Source organism: Rhinoraja longicauda, chromosome 18 (assembly GCF_053455715.1).
Source record: "Rhinoraja longicauda isolate Sanriku21f chromosome 18, sRhiLon1.1, whole genome shotgun sequence".
Lineage (NCBI taxonomy): Eukaryota > Metazoa > Chordata > Chondrichthyes > Rajiformes > Arhynchobatidae > Rhinoraja > Rhinoraja longicauda.
In genome coordinates this window covers 4,759,998-4,779,262 of record NC_135970.1, presented here as the reverse complement: position 1 = coordinate 4,779,262, position 19,265 = coordinate 4,759,998, and positions in this window count along the sequence as shown.

Below are 19,265 nucleotides of genomic sequence, written 5' to 3'. Positions count from 1 at the left end.
ATTACCATTCTTCAATCATGCAAATGTATCCATTTCCTTCACATCAGCGATGCAGAATTAACTTATGCAGCAGTTACAAATGCACCATCTGAGTTCAACCTCCTGTACTCACTGATCAGTCGAAAGAAGTAACTGAAATATGGTGAGGAGAAAGTGTTACACTTTAAATATCATCAATGGAAGACAGTATCATTAGACATCATGAGCACCTTCCTACTTCAAAGCCAAAAGTGCCCATCACACTGGCATCCTCATTAAAACTATCATTGCGTGTGATTAAGCCGGTCCCTGCAGCCTCCAACGTCGGCATTTCCTCATGGTTATAAATCCAGATGTCTCTCGTTTATCCTCCAATTTCTACTTATTTATATTACAGGCAAAATTACAAATGGATACTCATGGAAACGACCATCATCAACAACAGGTAATGTAGTTATTGTTATAATGTCATTCCCATTCAGATTAATAAGGTCCTGAATGGAAACAGAACTAGTGGGTGGGAATGATCATTGAATGGGTGATCAAGGTGTGATCATGACCAGCGACAATCTCCTCAACCTCGCACCAATCCTCTTTCTGGCAACTAACAGGGGAGTAGAGCAGTCAAGTCAACCATCTACACTTCCCTACTTCCCTTACCCACTCCAATCTAAACTCCTCTGAATACATAGCCTTCAACTTACAGAACAATAATCCTAACATTATTATTAAACTCACCGACAAGGGAGGTGCCGTTGTAGTCTGGCAGGCTGACCACTACCGTGCTGAGGCCAAGGGCCAGCTCTCGGTTACCTCCTCCAACCAACCCCTTGACCATTACCCCACAGACCAACAGCAGGCCACAGTCATCCAGACTGTTTCTATTCTCATCACCTCTGGCAATCTCCCTTCCACGGCCTCCAACTTCATCGTTCCCCAGCCCCGCACTGCCCACTTCTATCGACTCCTCACAACCCACATACAGTCTGCCCTGCCAGACGCATTGTCTCTGCTTGCTCCTGCTCCCCAGAACACACCTCCGCACTTTTTTCAAATCTTTAAGATTTGTCGTTTATTCACCTTGACTGTCTTTGAATCACTAAAAGTCCTGTAATTATTGCCTTGATAATTGGTTCTGACATTTTCATAATGCTGAACGTACAGTTGACAACTTCAGTGCCAGCTAATCTCTTGAATCTATGGTGATAATAACTTGACCACCAAAACAACATTCTGAAGCCACAACTTCCGCATATCTCAGCACCCCTTCATAGCCCGGTTGTTATCCTCTGGACAAGGTCAATCACAATCAGTATGCAAACAATCCACAGCACTCAAGGAAAGCAGAAGGGAAACGCATTGTTCCATTAGATTCTGTGCACAGGGATCACATCAAACTTAGGGGCAAATAACATGTTCAGAGGAGGTTCCCCGAACAGTTGAAATGTGTTAAATATCAGCCACAATAACTGTTAGTTTGCATTCTCGGCCATTGGTTAGCTTCAAAGTCTCCACAATTACATCTTGAACTATTACTTTTTCAGTGTCAACAACACCATCAACATCCACAGGTATGGGATTATCAGAGGGGGTTAATTGATAACATGACAAGTGATTGGTGTCAATTTGTTGGGTTTCATTCCAAAATCTTCACAGTCACACCATCCATGATATCCCGTCTAGAGTCAACCAAAGCAACAACAACCACAGATACGATCATAGCTACATCTCTTCAACAATCTGCTCCCATTAACCCAGGAACAACAGGGACAACATCAGTGTCTGCAGCACCTCTACGTATCAAGTCCGTCAAGAGTCAGGAGTGTTTAATTGTCATATGTACTGACAATGGAACAATGACATTCTTACTTGCAGCAGCATTAGAGGCCTGTAAAATAATACACATTGATAATATATAATAAACAAACCTCAATAAATTAGTTACCCACTGCAAGGGTAAAACAAAATAAGCCCTTAGTGAAACCAAAGACTTACCATGGTTCATAAATGAGGTTCGTATTGTGCAGATTTCAAAAGCCTGGTGGTTGTTGTGAAGAAGCTATTCTTCATCCTGGTGATCGGGGTTTTCAGATTCTTTAGCACTTTTCAGTCAGAAGATAATAATTTTAAAACTGTGATCGCAAAACTGCCATGTTACCAATTTCTCCTTATGTGGGGAAATGATTCAAAAATGCTGTTTACGCACAAGATCGTATCGAACACTGGAGCAGGCTTAAACGGCAGCATGGCCAATACTCATTTAGTTTGGGTTAGTTACGAGATACAGCGAGGAAACAAGCCCTTCAGCCCACCGAGTTCACGTCGACTAGCGATCACCCCGCACGCGAGCACTATCCTACACACGAGGGACAATTTAGAATTATAGCAACCCATTAATCTACAAACCTCTGTCTTTGGAGTATGGGAGGAAACCGGCGATCCGGGAAAAGACTCACACAGGTCATGGGGAGAACGTACAAACTCCATACAGACAACACCCGCATAAAATGTCATTCGGCAGGAGCTAGGAAAGGTAGATTGAGAACAGTTGTTGTTGGGTAGCTGCTCAGCTGACATGTGGAAGTTGTTTAAAGGCCAGCTGATCAAAGTGCAGGATCAGCATGTTCCAGTCAGGAGGAGGGATAAGGACAACAACGTAAGGGAACCGTGGATGACCAAGGAAGTTGTTACATTGGTAAGGAAGAAAAATGAACCGTATGTCAGGTTTCTGACAGAGGCATCAGATGGGGCTCAGGTGGAATATAAAGCGAGTGGAAAATAACTCAAGCAGGCGATTAGAAAGGCCAAAAAGGGCCTTAGCGTATTGGATTGAGGAAAATCCCCAGGTTTTTTAATATGAATGTCTAAAAACAAGAGGTTGACCAGGGAGAAGGTAGGACCACTCAAGGATAAAGAAGGGAAATAATGCTTGGAGTTGGAGGATGTAGGGGAAGCATTAAACTTGCATCTGTATTTACCGAGATGAAGGACTTGAACGACTTATACGATGTGAGGCCCTGCAAGCCCTGCCGCAACTGCTGAATATCTATCTCATCTTCCAGTTCACAGCGAAAGTCTCTTTGCAAAACATCCTTCCTCTGAATTGATGAAGGATGGGAATTGAATTTATTACCATTCTTCAATCATGCAAATTTATCCATTTCCTTCACATCAGCGATGCAGATTTAACTTATGCAGCAGTTACAAATGCACCATCTGAGTTCAACCTCCTGTACTCACTGATCAGTCGAAAGAAGCAACTGAAATATGGTGAGGAGAAAGTGTTACACTTTAAATAATATCATCAATGGAAGACAGTATCATTAGACATCATGAGCACCTTCCTACTTCAAAGCCAAAAGTGCCCATCACACTGGCATCCACATTAAAACTATCATTGGGTGTGATGAAGCCGGTCCCTGCAGCCTCCAACGTCGGCATTTCCGCATGGTTATCAATCCAGATGTCTCTCGTTTATCCTCCAACTTCTACTTATTTATATTACAGGCAAAATTACAAATGGATACTCATGGAAACGACCATCATCAACAACAGGTAATGTAGTTATTGTTACAATGTCATTCCCATTCAGATTAATAAGGTCCTGAATGGAAACAAGAGATTCAAGATTCAAGATAGCTTTATTTGTCATCCAATATTGGACGAAATTCAGTCACCCACAGTCCAACAATAAAAGCATTAAATAAGCATTAAAATTACACAACCCCAAAAAACCCCCAAAACACAGTCCAACAATAAAAGCATTAAATAGGCATTCAAATTACACAACCCCAAAACCCCCCAAAACACAGCCCAACAATAAAAGCATTAAATATGCATTCAAATTACACAACCCCAAAACCCCCAAAAACACAGTCCAACAATAAAAGCATCAAATAGGCATTCAAATTACCCAACCCCAAAAACACACAAAAAAAGAAACATCCATCAAAGAAACATCCATCACAGTGAGTCTCCTCCAGTCCTCTCCTCACTGTGATGGAAGGCCACAATGTCTTTCCCTTCTCCCGCTGTCCTCGCCCGCAGTCAGGTTGTTGTGGTTGCAGGCCGCACCGGACGGTCCACAGCGGGCCAAGCCCAAGGCGCGTCGCGTCGCAGCCGCTCCCGCAGCCTCCGAAGACGGCCGGCTCCGCTGATGATAAGTCCGATCCGGGGCGGGCGAACACGCTGCTGCTGCCGCTGTTGTTGCACGTCGTGGCGGTCGTGGCTCCAGAACTAGTGGGTGGGAATGATAATTGAATGGGTGATCAGGGTGTGATCATGACCAGCGACAATCTCCTCAACCTCGCACCATCCCTATTTCTGGCAACTAACAGGGGAGTAGAGCGGTCAAGTCAACCATCTACACTTCCCTACTTCCCTTACCCACTCCAATCTAAACTCCTCTGAATACATAGCCCTCTACTTACTGAACAATAATCCTAACATTATTATTAAACTCAGGCTGGGCACAAGGGTCAGCTCTCGGTTACCTCCTCAAACCAACCCCTTGACCATTACCCCACAGACCAACAGCAGACCACAATCATCCAGACTGTTGCTATTCTCATCACCTCTGGCAATCTCCCTTCCACAGCCACCAACTTCATCGTCCCCCAGCCCCGCACTGCCCACTTCTATCTACTCCTCACAACCCACATACAGTCTGTCCTGCCAGACTCATTGTCTCTGCTTGCTCCTGCTCCCCAGAACACACCTCCGCATACCCTCATTCCATTCCATCGCCCCCTTATCCAGTCCCTTCCCAACTACATCCATTAATTAATTTCCCTCTACTAACACTCCCCTCTGCCGGGCGGAAATTGTCCTCATGCTCAACAACCTTTCTTGTAGTTCCTCTCACTTTCTCCAAATTCTCCTGTGTAGAACTCATTGATTTCATTAACTTTGCTTCTAACTTTCACCCTATCCTCAAATTCACCTGGAACTATCTTTGACATCTCATTTCCTGATCTCTCAGTCTCCATAATAGGGGTTAGCCTATTGACTGATGTCAACTATAATCCTACCAACTCCCAATGTTATCTGGACTACATTTCCTCCCATCTTGCCGCTTGCAAAGACTCGATCCCCTACCCTCAATTCCTCCATCTCCACCGCACCTGCTCCCAAGATCAAACTTTCCATTCTATGATATTTGAGATGTCCTCTTACATTAGTAAACATGGATTCCTCCCTGCTTTCATAGATGGATCACTTTGTTGCATCTCCTCTGTGCCCCACAGTTTGCTTTCACCTCTCCTGTCCCCAGACGGAACACGGACAGAGTTCACCTGATCTTCACCTTTCACCCTACCAACCTTCGCATCCAACAAATCATCCTCCAAATTTCCCCCCTTTCCCGCCTACCACAGAGACCTTCCCTACTAAATACGATATTTCCAATACAGCATCCTGCACATTGCTGAGACCAAACATAGACTCAGCGACCATTTTGCCAAACAAAGCCTAGGCCTACTGGATCTCCTGGTTGCTGAATCCCCTTCCACAACTCCCCATCCTTCCCATACTAACCCTTCTTTCCCAGGGCTCCTCCATTGCCAGAGTGAGGCCTTGCGCAAACTGGAGGAACAGCCCCTCATGGTCCGCTTGGGTAGTTTCTAACTCAATGTTATGAACATTGAATTCTCCAATTTTAGGGTAACCTTTAACAAACCCATTCTCCTTTCTCCCCCACACCCACCTGAACTCACACCTATTTCTCCCTTCCACCATGCCCTCCACTCACATTCCTTCCTCAGGCTTCACAATTCTCAAATCTTCAATCCTTTTGTTTCACATCTTTTGTTTTAATCTCTGGCCATTGTCCAACCATTTGATTATGAACCATCCCCCCCCCCCCCCCCCCCCCTTGCCTGCTTTCACCCATTACCTGCCTCACTTTGTCCTGCCCCTCCTCTCTCCCAGCTTTCTTCCCCCCATCCGCCCCACACAAGAAGTTTGCAGAAAGGTCCCAAAACAAAACATCACCTATACATGTTCTCCAGAGATGCTGCCTAACCTGCTGAGTTCCTCCAGCACTTTGTGAACCTTTTTTAAAACCAGCATGTGCAGTTCGTTTTTTCTTTTTTTGTTTTTTTAATTACTTTATTGAGCTTCACAAATATACAAATAAGACTTAGTTTTAAAATTTTGCACAGTATAAGGGGAAGAGAAGAAAAAGACAAAAAAAAAAGATTTTCAAGAGTTATCTGGTTTGATTGACATTTTTGATAGTAGGTAAGTTGTACCATATCACATGACAATTACACTGGATGCCAAACATTGCCTTATATGGCCACAAACAGGAAATACATTGTAACGTGACATATCAGCCAATCGTCCCTGAAGCTGCTCTTCTTGCCATAAAATCTATATGTGGTTGCAATATTTTTTAAAAGTCCTGACTCTTACATCTTATGTTGTAATAGATTTTATCTAATGGGATGTAGCTAGAGATTTCATTTAACCAATGCAATACGGTAGGGTGGTAATCAGATTTCCAGTGGATTGGAATACACTTCCTGCAGCAATCAAAGCAAGGTCAATATTTTTTTTAATGAAATTCATTCCAAGGGTCCATATTACCTGTGCACAGTCAGACTGGAGGGAGAATTGGGAAAGGGGAAGGGATGGAGAGCATGGGTAACTTGAAGTTAGATAAGTCAATGTTCATACTGCTGGGGTGTAAGTTGCCCAAGGAAAACATGAAGTGTTGTACCTCCAATTTGTGCTGGGCCTCACTCTGACAATGGGGGAGGCTCATGACAGAAAGTCAGTGTGGGAGTGGGACGGGGAGTTAAAGTGGTTAGCAACTGGGAGATGAGGTAGGTTTAGGAAGACTGGGGTGTTCGGCAAAACGATCGCCAGACATCGCTGTCTATCTTTTGCTGTATTGGTCTATGTTCTATGTTTGGTTTTCACATGTCTCATGATAGATTCTAGTGGGTTCACTGTCACTGACCTCAGAGTTTAGAAAAATGAAAGGGGTCTTCAGAGAAGCCTTCAAACCTCTGATAGAATTGAGTAGATTGAATGCCAAAAGCAGATTCCAGATACTGGTGAAGTGCTGGATGAAGCTCACGAACAAGGACAAGGGAAATATCTGAGATAAGGGAAAATATATTCTCCCACATTAGATTTCAAAATCTTAGAAAATAAGTGAAGCCAACTTATTACAGTATTCCACAAGCAGTCTGATATTATTCACATGGCAAGGGGTAGAGTAGAAAGATGGAACACAATTCTGAATATGGATGGCAGAGAAGATACAAAGGCTTATTTCTGCTCCTATCATCTTGGTTTCAATGTTTCACGTCAAAGATCGATTAGACCACATAATAAGAATATTTCATTCCACCGCAAGTCATCATCCAACCATTTGCCTTCTACTTCTCTGTGCTGCGTCCCCATTCAATCACTGCATTGATAACATGCGGCTGATCACAAACCACTTTCTTACCAACATCAACACACTCAATATATAATCAATGAAAAACTTCATAATTGTGGTTCCTAATTCCATATCCAAATCATTCAATGTGGACATGAAAAGCAAGAGGACATTTGCAGTGCCCCGTAACTTGGAACCTCATTGAACTAAACCCTCCAATAATTAAAATTCCTGTTTGCCATTTGCACGAAGCTAATTTTGAATCTAGCACCACCTTCTTTTTAACCATGCGGATATCATAATATTAACAAGAGTATATTTTTGGTTGAAGGATATTTAGAAATTGCTTCTCACTAAGATAAAGTACTTGCACATGGGTCATCTGATAAAATATAAACTGATCTACTTTCAATGTAATACCTGCATTCTGTTCACCCCATACTCTCATCTTCCTTTATATTCTTTCCAACAGTGATAACAACCAAACCTTCCACCACAGGTAGGATATTCTCTGCAACATGAAAAAAATGTTCAAGGATTTATACAATGAATGCATGAAGATTACAATTGAATAGCCTGAGAACTGGTTCTATGAACCGAGAGATGATGGAATGATATTCTAGTCCACCTATTCACACAAACTAATGTGTTCCTTCCAGTACCAACATCGACCACAACTTCAACAACAAGTAAGTAATGAATAACACATTAACAATTACAATTAACCTGGGAACAACTGTTCACCGGATGTGAACTTTCATGTTGGAGATTAAATGGAGGACCAAAACTATGATATGTTTTGCAATATTGCATATGTGTAGCAACCATGAGGAAAGACGTACATGTCTGGTGATCTGAGGAAAGGTGTAGTTACTTGCTGAATTATTGTGATGAAATTTTACACTCCACGCTGACATGGTCAATTGTCTCATTTCCAGCATCGACAATGACTCCGACTTCAACAACAGGTATGGTATCAGCTGGGCCACAGCAGGTTGTTATCATTCAAACGTGGACCAACAGACTGATCTTCTACAAAGCCACTGCAACCCCTGTTGTCAGACCTCCATTCCAGTCTGAGCTTCCAACTGCTCCATTAAGCTCCCAATCTGACCATATCAAGAGCAGCATTGAATGGTGTTGAATCTCTGTTTGTTACCTTTCCCATGTGTTTATTTAACTTTAAAATAAGTCTCCCAGTAACAGATGATGTAATTGCTCAGCATTCTCCAGAACTAAACCTACAAATCTTTATTTGCCGCATCAACACCAACAATAACTTCAACCTCAACAGGTATCAAGTTAGCATTAAAAAGTAATTCAATGTTCATGAACCTCACAAGTCACTGCACATTTCAATCCCCAAATATCTCACTCGCATGAGAAATAACTTTTTCACCCATAGGGTTGTGAATTTGTGGAATTCTCAGCCACAGAGGGCAATGGAGGTCAAATCCCTGGATGAATTTAAGAACGAGTCGGATAGAGTTCTAGAAGCTAGTGGAATCAAGGGATATGGGGAGAAAGCAGGCACGGGTTACTGATTGTGGAGATCAGCCATGATCACAATGAATGGCGATGCTGGCTAGAAGGGCCATATGGCCTCTTCCTGCACCTAGTTTCAATGTTTCTATGTTTCTAACACTTACGGACATGAGTCGATTGTTTAATTTAGTTTATTAATTTAATTTATTATTGTCATGTGTACCAAGGTACAATGAAAAGCTTTTTGTCGCAAGCTATCCACTCAGTAAAACGACGATACATGATTACAATCAAGCTGTCCAAAGTGTACAAGTATTGGATACGGGGTATAACATATCAGTCAAGTGTCTAACAAAGCAAATAGAACTCTCGGCATTCTTAAAATAAATTTACTACACGTACTACATGTACTAAACGCATGGAGTACATCCGTCAAAGAGAATGCCTTCAAGCCCTTGGTCAGGCCCAAATTGGAGTATTGTGGAGCCGTATGGGATCCCTTCAACAACAACAAGATCACCCTGGAGAAAGTACAACGCCCAGCAGCCCGCTTTGTATGTAATGACAAGCGCAAATCAAGCGTGAATAATATGCTGACGTCTATAGGATGGGATACTCTAGAGCTCCGCAGAATCAGGCTAAGACTTATTGCAATTTACAAGGAGATTCACAAAATCACACCATCAAATCTTCCGTTATCCCAGAGCACCAACTGCCATGAAACAAGACAAAATACCGGTCCCTACATCATCAACTCGCTAAATTTCAATAAACTTGGGACCAATATTCCCTTTACCCAAAGACGATAAGGGAATGGAATATGTTACCACCCAACACACATGCTGCTCCCGATGTTAAGTCATTTAAAAAGGGGATTGAGCAACTAGATGTCCTCAACTTGGTCAAAAAGGCCGACTTCAAAACGTAATCACGACTCTACTCACTCCGACCTGCACGAGATAACCACTTATGAGGTGTTTGCGCAATAATCAACCGGAACCACAATCTCCTAAATAGCAGCGAGGACACGACTAATAATCATAAAACCGACACCACCAATTATTTAATGTTTTTAGGAAAGTCAAACTGAAATTACCCATTGAAATGTAGACCAGCTGGATGTCAATTTTTCACTCATATCTTCAATTGTATCCCTTCCAGAGTCATCAACATCAACCACAGGTATGACCATAACCCCATCTCTTCAACACTGTTCCCATTATCCCAGGGGGGAAGGTTGTTCTTTTTCCATATAGAGTGTGATCATATTACAGTGTGAAATACAACTTTTGTGGAGTGAAATGGTCTGGAAATCTATCCACTCAAGCTGTCATGCAGTATATATAAGTCCTGACCAACAGCAAGCAGTCAAGTCAGCCACTCTTTCTCCTATTCTGCTTAGGGCAGGGTCTACTCTGTAACTCTTTGGTCTGCCCCCTCACTCCCTCACATCACCTCACACAAACAAGGTGCTTTCCACTCATTTTAACTCGTCTTTTCACGAGTTCCATATCCTAATTCCATATCCAAATCATTCAAAGTGGACATGAAAAACAAGAGGACATTTGCAGTGCCCCGTCACTTGGAACCCCATTGAATTAAACCCTCCAATAATTAAAATTCCTGTTTGCCATTTGCACGAAACTAATTTTGAATCTTGCACCACCTTCTTTTCAACCATGTGGATATCATAACATTAACAAGAGTATATTTTTGGTTGAAGGATATTTAGGAATTGCTTCTCACTAAGATAAAGTACTTCCAGATGGGTCATCTGATAAAATATAAACTGATCTACTTTCAATGTAATACCTGCATTCTGTTCACCCCATACTCTCATCTTCCTTTATCTTCTTTCCAGCAGTGATAACAACCGAACTTTCCACCACAGGTAGGATATTCTCTGCAACATGAAAAAAATGTTCAAGGATTTATTCAATGAATGCATGAAGATTACATTTCAATAGTCTGAGAAATGGTTCTATGAGCTGAGAGATTATAGAATGATATTCTAGTCCATCCACTCACACAAACTAATGTGTTCCTTCCAGCACCAACATCGACCACAACTTCAACAACAAGTAAGTAATGAACAACACATGAACAATTACAATTCCCATTAACTTGGGAACAATTATTCACAGGATGTGAACTTTCATGTTGGAGATTAAATGGAGGACCAAAACTAGGATATTTTTTGCAATATTGCATATGTGTAGCAAACATGAGGAAAGACGTACATGTCTGGTGATCTGAGAAAAGGTGTAGGTACTTGCTGAATTATTGTGATGCAATCTTACACTCCACACTGACATGGTCAATTGTCTCATTTCCAGCATCGACAATGACTCCGACTTCAACAACAGGTATGGTATCACTCCGACCTGCACGAGATAACCACTTATGAGGTGTTTGCACAGTAATCAACCAGAATCACAATCTCCTAAATAGCAGCGAGGACACGACTAATAATCATAAAACCTACACCCCCAATTATTTAATGTTTTTAGAACAGTCAAACTGAAATTACCCATTGAAATGTGGACCATCTGGATGTCAATTTTTCACTCATATCTTCAATTATATCCCTTCCAGAGTCAACAACATCAACAACATCAACCACAGGTATGACCATAACCCCATCTCTTCAACACTGTTCCCATTATCCCAGGGGGGAAGGTTGTTCTTTTTCCAAGATGTACCAAGAAAACAATGTAGATTTGATATAATGGTTAGAGTGGGTCCTGAATCCCAATCGGGAATATTCTGTGTAATTTTGCCTGTTGCTCAGGAACAGATATGATTTTACAGAGTGAAGTGAAGATTGACCAGACTGCTACCTGAACTGGGGTGAACAGAATGAGGAGAAATTCGGAATGCTAGATGTTCCTTTAAAGTTTATAGAATGAGAGTTGACCTCATTGAATCACATTAAAATCTTGGAGGGCAGGACAGGCTACATTTGTGGAGACTAATTGCCAGAGGCTTCAGACACTCAGAATGAGAGGTAGGTCCTTAAGATGAGAATGATAAGAAATGTTCACATATTCTGCCCAACCAAAATGAATAGAGTGCCCTCACTATAAAACCAGTATTCTCCTCCATTTGTCATTGATTCATCCTTATTATCAATTCCTGTGTCACCTAAAACAGATCATATTAGAGTGCGAAATACAACTTTTGTGGAGTGATATGGTCTGGAAATCTATCCACTCAAGCTGTCATGCAGTATATATAAGTGCTTCCCCTGACCAACAGCAAGCAGCCAAGTCAGCCACTCTTCCTCCTATTCTGCTTAGGGCAGGGTCTACTCTGTAATCCTTGGTCTGCCCCCTCACTCCCTCACATCACCTCACACAAACAATGTGCTTTCCACTCATTTTAACTCGTTTTGTAACTCCCAAAACCACGTAAACGGACCTCACCCTTCCCCATTGCTATGAGGATGCAATGAGCTACGTCTCCGATTCCAATTAGGTTGCTAAAAACCCAATGTTATGAACATTGAATTCAGGTAGCCTACTCCCCCAACCTCTTCTCCCACTCACACTCACCTGCCCACATTTGTTTCTACTCTGTTCACCTTTCCTACCTCTATCTGTTCCCCACATGGTTCAGCTGCCCATCATTCCCTCCACATCTGGTTTCACCTGTTACCTCCCAGTCTCTGTTGCACCTTACCTTGTACTGCTGCATGTTGGCAAGCATTCCTCTACTTTCACACAGGATAAGAACGGAGTGTGAATTACAAAGGCGGTCGAAAATAGTCCGAAAACAACCACAATCTACCACAGACTAATCTACAGATTGAAATCAGATTGAACGAACAAAAGGACTGCACAGTGGCGAATAGGGTGGCTCGGTGGCGCAGTGGTAGAGTTGCTGTCTTACAGTGCCAGAGACTCTGGTTTGATCCTGACTACAAAACATAAAAACAGTTGGTGAATCAAAAAAGACAGTGAACAGCTTACAAGGACATCAGGATTTGGTTTAGTTTAGAGATACAGCTTGGAAACAGTTCCTTTGGCCAACCAGCGATCACCCGTCCATTAGTTGTATTCCACACATTAGGGACAATTTCCAAAGACCAATTCATCTACAAGCCTACTCAACTTTGGGATGTGGGAGGAAATTGGAGCACTCCGAGAAAATCCATGCGGTCACAGGGAGAACCTACAAACCCCGTACAGAAAACACCCATAGTCAGGATTGAAGCCGGGTCTTTGGCATTGTAAGGCAGCAACTCTACCACAGTGCTCCCGTTCTACCCACACTTTGGCCACATAATGAAAGGGATGTTTGAAAATCAAGATCACACACTTGGCGCAATGCTAATGGCTCAACGGACAGCAGTGATAATTCCAATCGAGAACAAAGTTCACCCTGTCTCAGCACGAGAGCTGTATTATGCAAACAAGTATGCAAACAAGCAACATTCAGAGATTGAGCTCAAAATCACCTTCAATTCATTCCTCAAAGCTTATGAAAAAGACAGGTTTTACATGTGATACGCAAGTCATCCACCAAATGGCCTCTCCTTTAAGACAGCAGCACAATGGATCATGGAAAATGTTGACTAAATCTGATATCTGTGATGCAAAGGCAGACATCAATGATGACATTCCCATAGTCAGCATAGCCTTTGGCCAACTGAGGATAGGGGTGTTTGAAGATCAAGATCTCAAACCTGGCACCAGGCTGCCGTGATCACGTTGCTGGCGTATGTTTATCAGCCTCCCCGGTATCAACACCTTTTACTTATCCAGTCCCGCTGAAAATCCCACGGCCACTCTTCCTCCCACTGTTGGGAGATCTGATTGCTTGTAACCTGCTGCAGTCAGGTTCAGGTGTCCGCCCACCTTTGACAGCATCAAGATCTCCGCCCCCATCCCACACCTGGCTGTTGCAGCTGCACTTCTGTCAGCTGTCAAAACAGGTCTTGACAGTTCCTGTCGGACCTTGTCTTCCCCTGATCCCGGTACCTGTCTCCGGTTGACGTTAGTAGTCGACAATGAAATTCATCCGTCCTCAGCACCGGCGACAACCTAACAAACCTGGGGACAGCATGCGACAGCGCCCGCAATAAGCCACGATACCTGGCGACACGCCAGCTGTCGCCGAGAAATTTCTAGCAGGTAAATTTTACCGCGACGCGCCGAGATTCATTGAAGATTCATTGAAGACTCCTTACGATCATGCCCGCGACACCCCGGTGAATGTTCAGCGATAGCCTTGTTGCCGGCAGTCGCCTTAAAATTGCCTAACTGGGACAAGCCCTTAAAGCACATCATTCAAGGCAATTGGAAGACACCACATTTCCCACCACTGAATGTAACAAGTCCACTTGGTCTAGTTTATCTGTATTATACTGCATCTGCCACGCATCAACCCATTCACTCAACCTGTCCAGGTCACCCCGCCACCTCCTAACACCCTCTTCGCGGTTCAAACTGCCACCCAGCTTTGTGTCATGTGTAAATGTGCTAGTGTTACTTCTAATTCCTTCATCCAAATCATTAATATATATGGTAAACTGTTGCGGCCCCAACACCGAGCCTTGCGGCACTCCACTCGCCACTGCCTGCCATTCTGAAAAGGACCCGTTTACTCCTACTGTTTGCTTCTTATCCGTGTGGGACCTTATCAAAGGCTTTCTGAAAGCCTAGATACACTACATCCACTGGCTCCGCATCATCCATTTTACTTGTCACATCCTCAAAAAATTCCAGAAGATTAGTCAAGCATGATTTCCCTTTCATAAATCCATGCTAACTTGGATTTATCCTTTTACTGCTATCCAAATGCACTGTTAATATCTTTTTAATAATTGACTCCAGCATCTTCCCCACCACCGATGTCAGGCTAACTGGTCTGTAATTCCCCATTTTCTCTCTCGATCCTTTCTTGAAATGTGGGATAACATTAGCTATCCTCTAATACAATACAATACAATACAATACAATATATCTTTATTGTCATTGTACCCAGGGGTACAACGAGATTGGGAATGCGCCTCCCATACGATGCACTAATTTAGGTAATTTAGACAGCAGCAACCCAACGAAACGAACAGTTGTAACAGTTTTGGACAGGGTAAAGTGCAAGTTGATCTATGCGTTGTGGCCATCCGGCTCAGCAGGACCGGTTCATAGCAGCTATGGCCCTGGGGATGAAGCTGTTCCTGAGTCTGGAGGTGCGGGCATAGAAGGCCTTGTATCGTCTGCCCGATGGAAGGAGTTCGAACAGACTGTTGCAGGGGTGTGAAGAGTCTTTGTGGATGCTGGTGGCTTTTCTGAGGCATCGTGTGTTGTAGATGCCCTCCAAGTCTGGTAGCTGTGTTCCGATGGCCCTCTGAGCTCTATGGACTACCCGCTGTAGAGCTTTCCTTTCTGCCTCCGTGCAGCTGAGGTACCACACAGGGATTCCATGCGTTAGGATGCTCTCTATGGTGCAGCGGTAGAAGGTCTTCAGCAGCTGTTGGGGTAGACCAGACTTTTTCAGTGTTCTTAAGTAGAACAGTCTTTGTTGTGCCTTCTTGACCAGCGCAGCAGTGTTATTGGACCATGTTAGGTCCTCCGAAATGTGAGTGCCCAGAAACTTGAAGCTGGACACTCTCTCCACACTGACCCCATTGATAGAGATCGGGGCATATTCCCCGTTATGTGACCTACGGAAGTTGATGATCAGCTCCTTGGTCTTGGTGGTATTTAGGGACAGGTTGTTATCCGAGCACCAGTCCGCCAGGTTCTGCACCTCCGCTCTATAGTTTGTTTCATCCCCGTTGGTGATCAGCCCGATCACCGTTGTGTCATCTGCAAACTTGACAATGGTGTTGGTGTCGAATGCAGGAACACAGTCGTGTGTGAAGAGGGAGTAGAGCATGGGGCTCAGAACACAGCCCTGTGGTGTGCCGGTACTCAGGGTGATAGTGGAGGACAGGTGCGGGCCCATTCTCACTGCCTGCGGTCGTTCCAGCAGGAAGTCCAGGATCCAGTCACATAATGACGAGCTAAGGCCTAGCTGGTGGAGTTTGGTGATGAGCTTGGTGGGGATGACCGTGTTGAAGGCGGAGCTATAGTCTATGAATAGCATCCTCACGTACGTGCCCTGTCTCTCTAGGTGAGTCAGGACAGTGTGAAGAGCCAGAGAGATGGCGTCCTCTGTAGATCTATTTGCCCTGTATGCAAATTGATGTGGGTCCAGTGAGTCAGGGATGCTGGATTTGATGTGTGAGAGGACTAGCCTCTCAAAGCACTTCATGACAATCGGCGTTAGGGCAACCGGGCGGTAGTCGTTCAGGTTGGAGATCTTTGCTTTTTTCGGCACCGGAACTATGATAGCCGACTTCAGGCACTTGGGGACCGTAGCCAGAGATAATGACAGGTTAAAGATCTTGGTGAATACCTCAGCCAGCTGTTCAGCACAGTCCTTCAGTACCCTTCCTTGAACACCATCCGGTCCTGCAGCCTTGCGTGGGTTGACCCTTTGCAGAGCGCGTTGTACCTCCTGTGTGCTCAGTTGCAAGACCTGTCCCACCGCCTCGGCTGGGGTTCTTTCACTCAAGGTGGTTTTGCCAGTTTCAAAGCGGGCAAAGAAGGTGTTAAGCTCGTTGGTCAATGCCATATCGCTGTGGGGGCAGGCAGGGCTGCTCTTGTAGCCAGTGATGTCCCTGACACCCTGCCACATGCTTCTGGTGTCCGTGGTGTTGAAGTGGTCTTCCACCCGTTGCCTATGGGTGTCTTTGGCCCTTTTAATACCTTTGCTTAGGTGTGATCTGGCAACACTGTATGCTGAAGTGTCACCAGATTTAAAGGCATTGTTGCGTGCCCTCAGCAGGTTCTGTACCTCCTTGTTCATCCAGGGTTTCCGGTTTGGGAACATCTTTATCACCTTGTCCTCCGTGACATTTTCCACACAGCAGTTGATGTAGGAGAGCACAGTGGATGCGTATTCCTCCAAGTCTACCTCTATCTCTGAACCGTAGGTGGCCTGTTGTGCAAACAGGTCCCAGTCGGTGCGATCAAAGCAGTCCTGGAGTTGTAGGGTGGCATTCTCGGGCCATATTTTGACCGTCTTTATTGTGGGTTTGGTCTTGCGGATGAGGGGTTTGTATGCGGGCAGTAGAAACAGTGAGAGGTGATCGGATTGTCCCAGGGGTGGGCAGGGGAGAGCTCTGTAGGCGTCCTTTACATTGGTGTACACCTTGTCCAGTGTGTTTGAGCCCCTGGTAGGGCACTGCACATGCTGATGGAATTTGTGGAGCGAGGCTCGTAGGTCGACCTGATTGAAGTCCCCTGCAACAATGAAGGCACCGTTGGGGTGGGCATCCTGCTGCTTACTGATGGCCGAGTGCAGCTGTGCTAATGCTAGGTTAGCATTAGCCTGTGGGGGAATGTATACGGCCATGATGATGACCACCGTAAACTCCCGCGGCAGATAGAACGGCCTACATTTGAGCAGTAAGTACTCCAGGTCTGGGGAGCAGTAGCTCTCTATTGCAGTGTGGTTGGTGCACCAGTCATTGTTAATGTAGATGCAGAGCCCACCGCCCTTGCTCTTACCGGAGTCCTTTGTTCTATCAGCACGATGTAGTGAGCGGTTTGTTAGCTCCACAGCCCCGTCGGGGACCAGTGCGTTGAGCCACGTCTCCGTGAAGATCAGCGCGCAGCAGTTTTTCAGGGATCGCTGGGTGTTGATCCACAGCCTTACCTCATCCAGCTTGTTGGAGAGTGACCGGACATTGGCGAGAAAGATGCTTGGTAAGGATGGTCTTTGTGATAATCCACTAGAACTGATCCTGAATCTATTGAACATTGGAAAATGATCACCAATGCGTCCACTACTTCTGGAGCCACCTCCCTGAGTACCCTGGGATGCAGACCACCAGGCCCTGGGGATATATCAACCATCAGTCCCATCAGTCTACCCAATACTATTTCTCGCCGAATGTAAATTTCTTTCAGTCCCTATCCCCCTAGATCCTCTGTCCTCTAGTACATCTGGGAGATTGTTTGTGTCTTCCTTAGTGAGGACAGATCCGAAGTACCTGTTCAACTCTTCTGCCATTTCCTTGTTTCCCATATTAATTTCACCCATGTCTGCGTTCAAGGGACCCACATTTGACTCTGGTGAGAACACATCTGGAGTATTGTGCACAGTTTTGGTCTCCAAATTTGAGGAAGGATGTCTTTGCTATTGAGTCAGTGCAGCGTAGGTTCACAAGGTTAATTTCTGGGATGGAGGGACTGTCATATGAGGAAAGATTGGAAAGACGAGGCTTGTATTCACTGGAGTTTAGAAGGATGAGAAGGGGACCTTATAGAGACATAAAAAATCATAAAAGGACTAGACAAGCTAGATGCAGGAAAAATGTTCCCAATGTTGCGGAAGTTCAGAACCAGGGGACACAGTCTAAGAATAAAGGGGAGGCCATTTAAAACTGAGGTGAGAAGAAACTTTTTCACCTAGAGAGTTGTGAATTTGTGGAAGTCTCTGCCACAGAAGGCAGTGGAGGCAAATTCACTGAACGAATTTAAAAGAGAATTAGATAGAGCTCTAGGGGCTAGTGGAATTAAGGGATATGGGGAGAAGGCAGGCACAGGTTACTGATTGTAGATGATCAGCCATGATCACAATGAATGGCGGTGCTGGCTCGAAGGGGCAAATGCCTCCTCCTGCACCTATTTTCTATGTTTCTAAGTCTTCAGAAGTAATAGGACGGAATGTTTAAGAAGGGATAAGAGAGTAAGATTGGGTTAAATGGGACTGGTGTAAGAGGAGAGGAGGTGAATACCCAATTAAAGGTGGCATACTTGAATGCAGGGAGTATAAGGAACAAAGTGGATAAGCTTGTAACACATTAAAAAATGGTAGGTATGATGCTGTGGGCATTACAGAGACGTGGCTGCAAAAGGATTGGAACAGAGCTGAATATACAAGGTAATGCATCCTATCAGAAAAAGACAGCTAGGTAGAGGGGGTGGGGTATCTCTGGTGGAAGGATTGAAATTCCGTCCTCAGCAAGGGGTGACTGGATCAGAAGATTTCTGGTCACTGTGAGTAGAGCTGAGAAATTGCAAGGGTGAAAAGACCCTAATGGAAGTTAGTTACAGGCCCCCAAACAGTCGCCAGGATTTTGGGTATGAGTTACATCAGGAGATACATTCAACATGTAAGAAAGGCAATGCCATGGTAGTTATGGGTGATTTCAACATGTAGATAGACTGGAAAAATCAGGTTGGGACTGGACCCCAAGAAAGCCAATGTGTAGAGTGCCTCCAAGATGTTATCTATGAGCAGTTGGTCATGGAGCCTACGAGGGAAAAGGTAATTCTGGATTTAGTGTTGTGTAATGAACCGGATTTGATAAAGGAATTCAAGGAGCGACAGATAGATCAACCATGATTGA